Source organism: Bubalus bubalis, chromosome 22 (assembly GCF_019923935.1).
Source record: "Bubalus bubalis isolate 160015118507 breed Murrah chromosome 22, NDDB_SH_1, whole genome shotgun sequence".
Taxonomy (NCBI): Eukaryota; Metazoa; Chordata; class Mammalia; order Artiodactyla; family Bovidae; genus Bubalus; species Bubalus bubalis.
In genome coordinates this window covers 6,499,994-6,508,097 of record NC_059178.1, presented here as the reverse complement: position 1 = coordinate 6,508,097, position 8,104 = coordinate 6,499,994, and the positions used below count along the sequence as shown (strand labels likewise).

General features: G+C 40.5%; 1 non-coding gene across 1 annotated transcript; it reads left to right on the top strand.

Moving 5' to 3' along the window:
- The first annotated feature begins 3,365 nt into the window (after nt 1–3,365).
- On the top strand, nt 3,366–3,437 carry TRNAW-CCA. The gene has a single exon. It is a non-coding gene; the product is annotated as a tRNA-Trp (tRNA).
- The last annotated feature ends 4,667 nt before the right edge of the window (nt 3,438–8,104 follow it).

Here is an 8,104-nt window from a genome sequence, read left to right as displayed (position 1 = left end):
GTAGAGCCAGAGAGCCACGACTACTGAGCCCACACACCACGACTGCTGAAGCCCGCATGCTCAGAGCCTGTGCTCCACAACACGCAAAGCCACTGCAGTGAGACGCCTGAGCCCCACAACTAGAGAGGGGCCCCCACTTGCAGCAACTAGAGAAAGCCCACGCTCAACAACCAAGACCCAGCAAAGCCGAAATCAATAAATAAAATGATTTTTTTTTAATTTAAGAAGGTAGACTTCACATTGTGTGATTTTCTACCACAATTAAAAAAGAAAGAAAAAATAAAACGGTGCTATCAAACACCTGCCAGCTCCTCCCATAGTCCCAAACTTTGACAACATTCCTGCAACGATTGCCCAAGGAAGCTCACCAGTAGCTACCTTGGTTCTGAGCATAAAAAGATAATAATAATGCAAGGGCAAAATGATAAGGAATAAACACTAAACAAGTCATATGACAAAAAATATTTTGAATTACAAGAGAGAACAATTACCTTCATCAGAGAAATAAGATGAGGAGGGACAAGAAGAAATAGCCAGCTTTGACTAAATGCTCTATGCCAGGCCCTATCCAAAGTGTTTTCAGAAAGTACCATTGAAAGAAGAATCTAAGGATAGATAAACATAACTCATCCCTTAATAGAGTACCTGCTCCAGTTTAATGTTTCATAAACATTTGGGGAATGAATGCAAAATCCAAATTTCACACAACCATCTATTATACATTTCATTTATTTAGCGGACATAAGTCAATGGCATATTTACAAAGCTTATTACAAAGCCATTTGGTTTGGCAGTGTCATTTAACACTAAAGACCTTATGATTTGACCCAGAAATTCTAATTCACTGTGTCTGCCTACAGAACACTGCAGAGAGCACAAGAATGTATATATACAAGGATGTTCATTTTAACATTGTTTGTCATGGCAGTAGATGAATAAATCATGGTCTGATTATACTGTGGAATATTACACAACACTGAAAATAAATAAAGTAGATCTTTTAGAAATAAGAAGGATAATCTTTGGATTCCTTGGTCTGAGCTGACAGTGCCACTCTTAAAACTTAAAACTTAAAACCCTCTAAACTTTTTTACAGCACTCTTCACAATAAGAACTCATTGGTCCATTGTGAATGACCAGCACCTGGCACAGAGCCTTCTTCACAATAAGAACTCATTGGTCCATTGCGAATGACCAGCACCTGGCACAGAGCCTTCTTCACAATAAGAACTCATTGGTCCATTGCGAATGACCAGCACCTGGCACAGAGCCTGGCTTGTGGTAATGCTAAGCAGTTATTTGTTAAAATACTGAATGAATCATAATATTATAATAATATCATAAAACATTTATTGAGAGCTTACCATATGCTTGCTTCAAGAATTATAAAAGTATTTACTCATTTAATCTTTGCAACACCCTTATGAAGTATAAAACACTGTTTGTGTATATTATGATGAAGAATACAGAGACAAAGAAAATGCTTGAAAAAGTAGTAATGGAGGAAAGCTTACTAATCAGTCCATCTGAGACGAGACCCTGTAAAGCTGACCTCTCTAACACTGGGCTTTCGCCAATCGACATTTACCCTCCTTGAACATACCGCCTCCTTTGACAAACTGAAATCAATGGAAATAGTCATTCTTCCTGAGCAAGCTTTTGTTCACCATAATCATGGATTGGAATTTTCTAGAGAAAATAATGATTAAACATTATTATCCGACATTGTCATGCGACAGATGAAAGTCTGTCGGATAACAGAAAATAGGGGCTGGTCTTATTACAAAAATGCACGTGAGCACACCAGAGTGCTGGGCCCTGCAAGGGCTCTGATTCAGAAGACAGAATAGCCAGCGAGACCACCGCCCGAGAAAAGGAAGAACTGCAATCCCGCGCCAGAAACGACACGGGCCTGGCCATGACCACGGAGCACGTTCTAGTCCTAGGAGAGCCCTAACCACAAAGGATAGATCTGTCTTCCACCACTGAGATAACAAGGACCATCCTCCAGGTGAGAAAAACCAATATGGTCACTTTGGCTAACTTGCTTTAGACAAAGTTTATCCTCAGAGAAGCACACGATGTTAGGGGAAGTGACAGAAATAACAAACAGAAGGCCAGCTGAAGAGCTCCTCAGAAGATGTGGAGAGGAAAAAAAGATACAGAGAGCTGATACCTCAGAGGAATCACTAAAGATATCGGACACTCAATGCAAAAATGAACTGCAAAGCATAGCCAGGAGAACCTTGTAATAGATGAGGTCCCTCCTCCACCGTACTATTTGCTGAGCTTTGTAACCTGGGCCAGTAGCCACATGTTCCCAAAACCATGGTCTCTTCTACATCCTTCCACTGGAAATTGATATGCCAGTTTCTTCTTGAGGAATGATTAGGTCATTAGGTTTCTTATTCTAATAATGTGAAACTAAGAAAATCATCAAGGCTGCTAGCTAGATACACCAAATGGAAATTGTTTTAGGACTTCCCTGGTGGTCTAGTGGTTAGGAATCTGCCCTGCAATTCGGGGGACATGGGTTCGATTCCTGGTCTCAGAGGATGCCACATGCTGCGGGGCTACTAAGCCCATGCATCACAATTGCAATGCCCACGTGCCCTTGGAGCCCATGCTCTGCAATGAGAAAAGCTATTGTATTTAAAAGCCCACGCATGACAACTAGAGAAAGCCCACATGCAGCAATGAAGATCCAGCATTGCCAAAAAATAATAAATAAATTAAATTTTTAAAAAATAAGGACTAATTCTATTAAAAAAATTGTTTTAGGTGGAAATTTCCAAGTATTTTCCTATATCTTCCTTGTTACTTGACATTATATATATAAGAAAGATAACTAGAGAGTAAGATTCAGATTGTAAATGTGGGGGTCTTTTCCTCTCTTCCTCTCATAAGTTTTTTCAGCTTTTTAAATTTTTTTTGAGGTAGAATTGATGAATGAAAATTGTCTCCCATACATTGTGTACCTTAAAATAATATTTGTTTCTATAGATTTTAAAATTTTGTCTGGCCATAAAGTAATTCTCAATTTTTTTTTATATCACACCCAAAAGATATCCACAAATTCTCAAAGCTATTTTTTCCTTCATATTAGGTAGTTTTCTTCACTCCATTTAGCACTTTAGCAGAGGACATCCAGAATTTCATCAGGGAGTGTCAGAGATTCCAAGGGCAGTCTGAGTATGTCATTCGAGATTGGCAACTGCAATGTCAAGGATCCTTTATAGCTGACTCACAGATTTAAATTAACTGAAAGCAAGATCCTTGATCTGTTATTCCCTCCACAGTAAGGTTAGCACTATATTTCATTGATTCTTTCAAAAAATAATTTATTGAGCACCTTCTATTGGGCTTCCCTGGTGGCTCAGATGGTAAAGCATCTGCCTCCAATGCAGGAGACCCAGGTTCAATCCCTGGGTTGGGAAGATCCCCTGGAGAAGGGAATGGCAACCCACTCTAGTGTGCTGGCCTGGAGAATCCCATGGACAGAGGAGCCTGGCAGGCTATGGTCCATGGGGTTGCAAGAGTCAGACACGACTGAGCGACTCTTTCTTTCTATGTGTAAGACTTCTGCTTGGCACTTTGGGGCAGGAGGAAAAGAAGAAAGCAGAATAACAAAATTAAATAAGACACAGAGCCTGACCTTTAGGCCTTTACGCCCTAATGAAGGACATAAATCCAATATATAAATATAATGAAGAAAAATAGTCCCAGAGAGCACCATGGCTGTGGCATTTATGGAAAGGAAAGATGACCTTCAGCAAGGTGCATCAGTTCAGTTCAGTCACTCAGTCATGTCTGACTCTGCGACCCCATGGACTACAGCATGCCAGGCCTTCCTGTCCATCACCAACTCTCGGAGTTTACTCAAACTCATGTGCATTGAGTCAGTGATGCCATCCAACCATCTCATCCTCTGTCGTCCCTTTCTCCTGCCCTCAATCTTTCCCAGCATCAGGGGCTTTTCAAATGAGTCAGTTCTTCACATCAGGTGGCCAAAGTATTAGACTTTCAGCTTCAGCATCAGTCCTTCCAATGAACACCCAGGGTTGATCTCCTTTAGGATGGACTGGTTGGATCTCCTTGCAGTCCAAGGGACTCTCAAGAGTCTTCTCCAACACCACAGTTCAAAAGCATCAATTCTTCGTCGCTCAGCTTTCTTTATAGTCTCACTCTCACATCCAACATGACTACTGGAAAAACCATAGCCTTGACTAGACAGACCTTTGTTGGCAAAGTAATGTCTCTGCTTTTTAATATGCTGTCTAGGTTGGTCATAACTTTCCTTCCAAGGAGCAAGGCACACGTTGGGAGTCAAATTCAGAATTTTTTAGAAGATATGGGTTTGAATGTAGCCTTAAAATGTAGGTGGAGCTTGGGTAAGCAGAGTTACGAATAGAAGGGAATTTATTCCCTTAAAAAAGCCTAACATGAGCAGAAGCTCATCTGAGAAAAAGCAGGGCCACATCCAACATTACAGAAAGTTCCGCCCCAAAAGCATCTTAGTAACTATCGTCTTGAAAACCACAGCTCTCTTAAAGATCCAGAAATCTTGTGCTATCGTTGTGAGACTGTCCACTTAGCTGATTCCTTCTGGATGACTCCAGTGGAATCACAAGGCTTCAGGTACACCCCAGTTCTCCTCTGGTTAGTGTCCTCTTGAGCTTTTCCTTACAAAATAAAGCTAAGTGCATTAGGATCTTCTTCACATCCTTTTGAAAATCCAAAGCAAATATTATGTTGGCTCCTTTCTGCAGTCAATTAATGTATCCTTCTTGCCAATGTCATAAATATAACTTGTTTCAGCTGATGCTTCTTCCATTGTAGACACGTGCTATTGATAATTACTTGTTTTTGAGTTCTTAACCACTTGTGCCTGGAAATACATCTGAGGTTTACATGTTAATACTATTGCATTATGAAATGTCCTCTTTTATAAGTGAAGAGCCCATCACAAACCCTATTCTATGCACTAAAATTGTATTCACCAAAGGAATGCGTTTACCATACTGAAATCCTAAAACAATCAGACGTTCCTGTAAGAAAGTGAATACAACAGGCTCCGTACCCTCTCTGTAATCAATTTCCTGCAGCTTCTGTACGATGGCAGCTTAGGAAATTCTCTGGTTTTATTTTCTATGCTTAGATAAAAACAACTGTGATTCAATTAAAGATGCTTGGTTTTGAAAATGAATTTGAGGGAGGTCCTGTTTGGGTCTCAAGTAAATAATTATGACATTCTTCTGTGGAACTATGATGGGTAATGGGAGGGCGGAGGGTCAGAACAAGCAATGGAATGAATCACTGCAGAGACAGAAGGTTCCCATATTAAAACATTTGTGCCTGTTTCTGCACCCTTTCTTTATTGCAACAAGGGGTGGACTGTTTGTCTTGGTATAGCTCAATCAAGAATTTTCTGCCAGACCCCCCAAGGAAGGTGGGAAATACAGTTGGTTTTTTAAGTGTGAGTATTACATTTTTTTTTTTTAAAAAAGAGCCCTTGAGATTTAGTGTTTAACAGGCTGTTTCTACAAATTCATGGGTTATATTTGAGACCATCTCTGCCACTTCCTCTGCTGAAGTCAGTGCATAGAGTCCTTGACTTTAAAATTGGTGGAGCGGGATTTCTGTCTTGCTGTCGCCCAGAGTGCGTGTTCTCACTGACATGCATCCCTGACTGTTTTATGAAATGTATTGCACTTATGGCTAAAACAAACTGCCCACAACCAAAATTAGAATAATAATAACAATTATTAACTTGTGCCCCAGTCTCAGATTCTGACTCCCTCTGCTTGTAATGAGCCTACATGGCAATTTCCTTTTTAATAAATTTTCTTTTGTATTGAGGTTGAACGGAACTGAACTGATAGCCCATTAACAAAGTTGTGATAGTTTCGGGTGAACAGTGAAGGGACCCAGCCATACGTATACCTGTATCCATTCTCCCCCAAACTGCCCTCCCATCCAGGCTGCAACGTGGCCTTTTCTTAAGCCTGAACTGTGTCATGGTGTTTTCAGATTTGTGTTGCCTAGCAAGTCCTCGATGTGAGACATTTTGTCTATTTATTTGGTCTCATTTTATAACAATAGTACTCTGCTTTATGAATAAAGAAATGCCAGTGGATTAAGCCATGGGAAATAAACACAAGCCTCTTTAATTTAGATTTATTGGAGGTCTGGAATGAGCCTTTTTAAACTGTGAATTATAAAATATTGAAGGGGTTAGCTACTAATTATATTATTTTTAGCTGTAATAAATTATTACTAAGTAAAGGTCCCCTGACAATAAATATACATTTGTATGACACATAATTTCCAATTAGTTGTTCAAATGCAAAGATGCTCCCAGATGATTGTTGCATTATTACTCGTAAATAGGCTCAAGCCTGTGGTCAAGTCAGTGGCCAGTGTTCACTTGCTTAGCAAACTCCTTCTCCATCCATCAGGCAATGCTGACTGCCAGCCTAGCTCCTGTCTAAATTATTGACGTTTATTTAATGACAACGGTCTTGCCTTAATAGCAAATTTGCTTTGGCTCAGGACGATGTTTCAGGAAAGTATTTAACCACACATCACCTGCCGTGCCCTTAAAAAGCACGTTAGATTCATTTTAACCCAGCACCATCCAGCAGAAATAGAACACAAGTCTAATATATCAGTTTAACTTTTCTAATACCCACACTGAAAAAGGTAAAAAAGAAATAGGTAAAAGTGATTTTTAGCAATGTATTTTATCTAACTCAGCATGTCCAAAATAGTCTAAGTTCAACAGGTGATCACTATGAACATTGTTGAGATACCTCGTGTCCTTCTTACTTCACTAAGACTCCGAAAGCCACTTTCATGGGTCAAAGCATATCTTCGTCTGGACAAGCCACAGGTCCCACACTCAGTCGCAGGCAGCTGGTGGCTACTGCATGGGCCAGCGCTGCTGCTGCTGCTGAGTCGCTTCAGTCGTGTCCGACTCTGTGCGACCCCATAGACGGCAGCCCACCAGGCTCCCCCGTCCCTGGAATTCTCCAGGCAAGAACACTGGAGTGGGTTGCCATTCCTTCTCCAATGCACGAAAGTGAAAAGTGAAAGTGAAGTCTCTCAGTCGTGTCCGACTCTTAGCGACCCCATGGACTGCAGCCTTCCAGACTCCTCCGTCCATGGGATTTTCCAGGCAAGAGTACTGGAGTGGAGTGCCATGGCCTTCTCTGATGGGCCAACACAGTCCTAAATAATTACAGATAGTTCCTGCCTTAGGAAGTTTGGACAAAAATTTTTTTTTTATTTTACAATGGTACAAAAACGATACGGATTCAGCAGAAATTGTACTTCCGGTTTTTACTATTTTTGATCTTTTCCAGGGTGATATGTGAGTTGATTCTCTCATGATGCTGGGCAGGGCAATAAGCCCCAGCTCCCAGTCAGCCTCAAGTTCACGCAGATAAACAACAGACACATTTACAATTTTTCTAGACCCATTCAACCATTCTGTTTTTGCCTTTCTGTACAATCTTCAATAAATTAGGAGGTATTCAACACTGGATTATCAACTAGACTTTGTGTTGGATGATTTTGCCTAACTGTGGGCTAATGGAAGTGTTCTGAGCATGTGTATGTTTGGGCAGGCTAAGCTATGATGAAGGTTAGGAGGAATTAATGCATTTTTGACTTATATTTTCAATTTATGGTGGGATTATTGGAAGGTATAACTACTTATATATATATGTTTTTATATATTTTATATATATATATATTTATATATAAGTTTTATAAATCTATATGGGCTTCCCTTGTGGCTCAGCTGGTAAAGAATCCACCTGCAATATGGGAGACCTGGGTTTGATCCCTGGGTTAGGAATATCCCCTGGAGAAGGGGAAGGCTACCCACTCCAGTATTCTTGCCTGGAGAACCCCATGGACAGAGGAGCTTGGAGGTCTCCATGGGATTGCAAAGATCAGACACAACTGAGTGACTAATACTTTCTTTTACTTTCTTCAAATGCATCCATTTTTGCTAAACCTTTGCTCTATACCCTCCTCGTGGAAGGATTTTTCCCAACATAATCTGTCAAGTCCTTATTCAGTGCTAGCCAAAGACCAC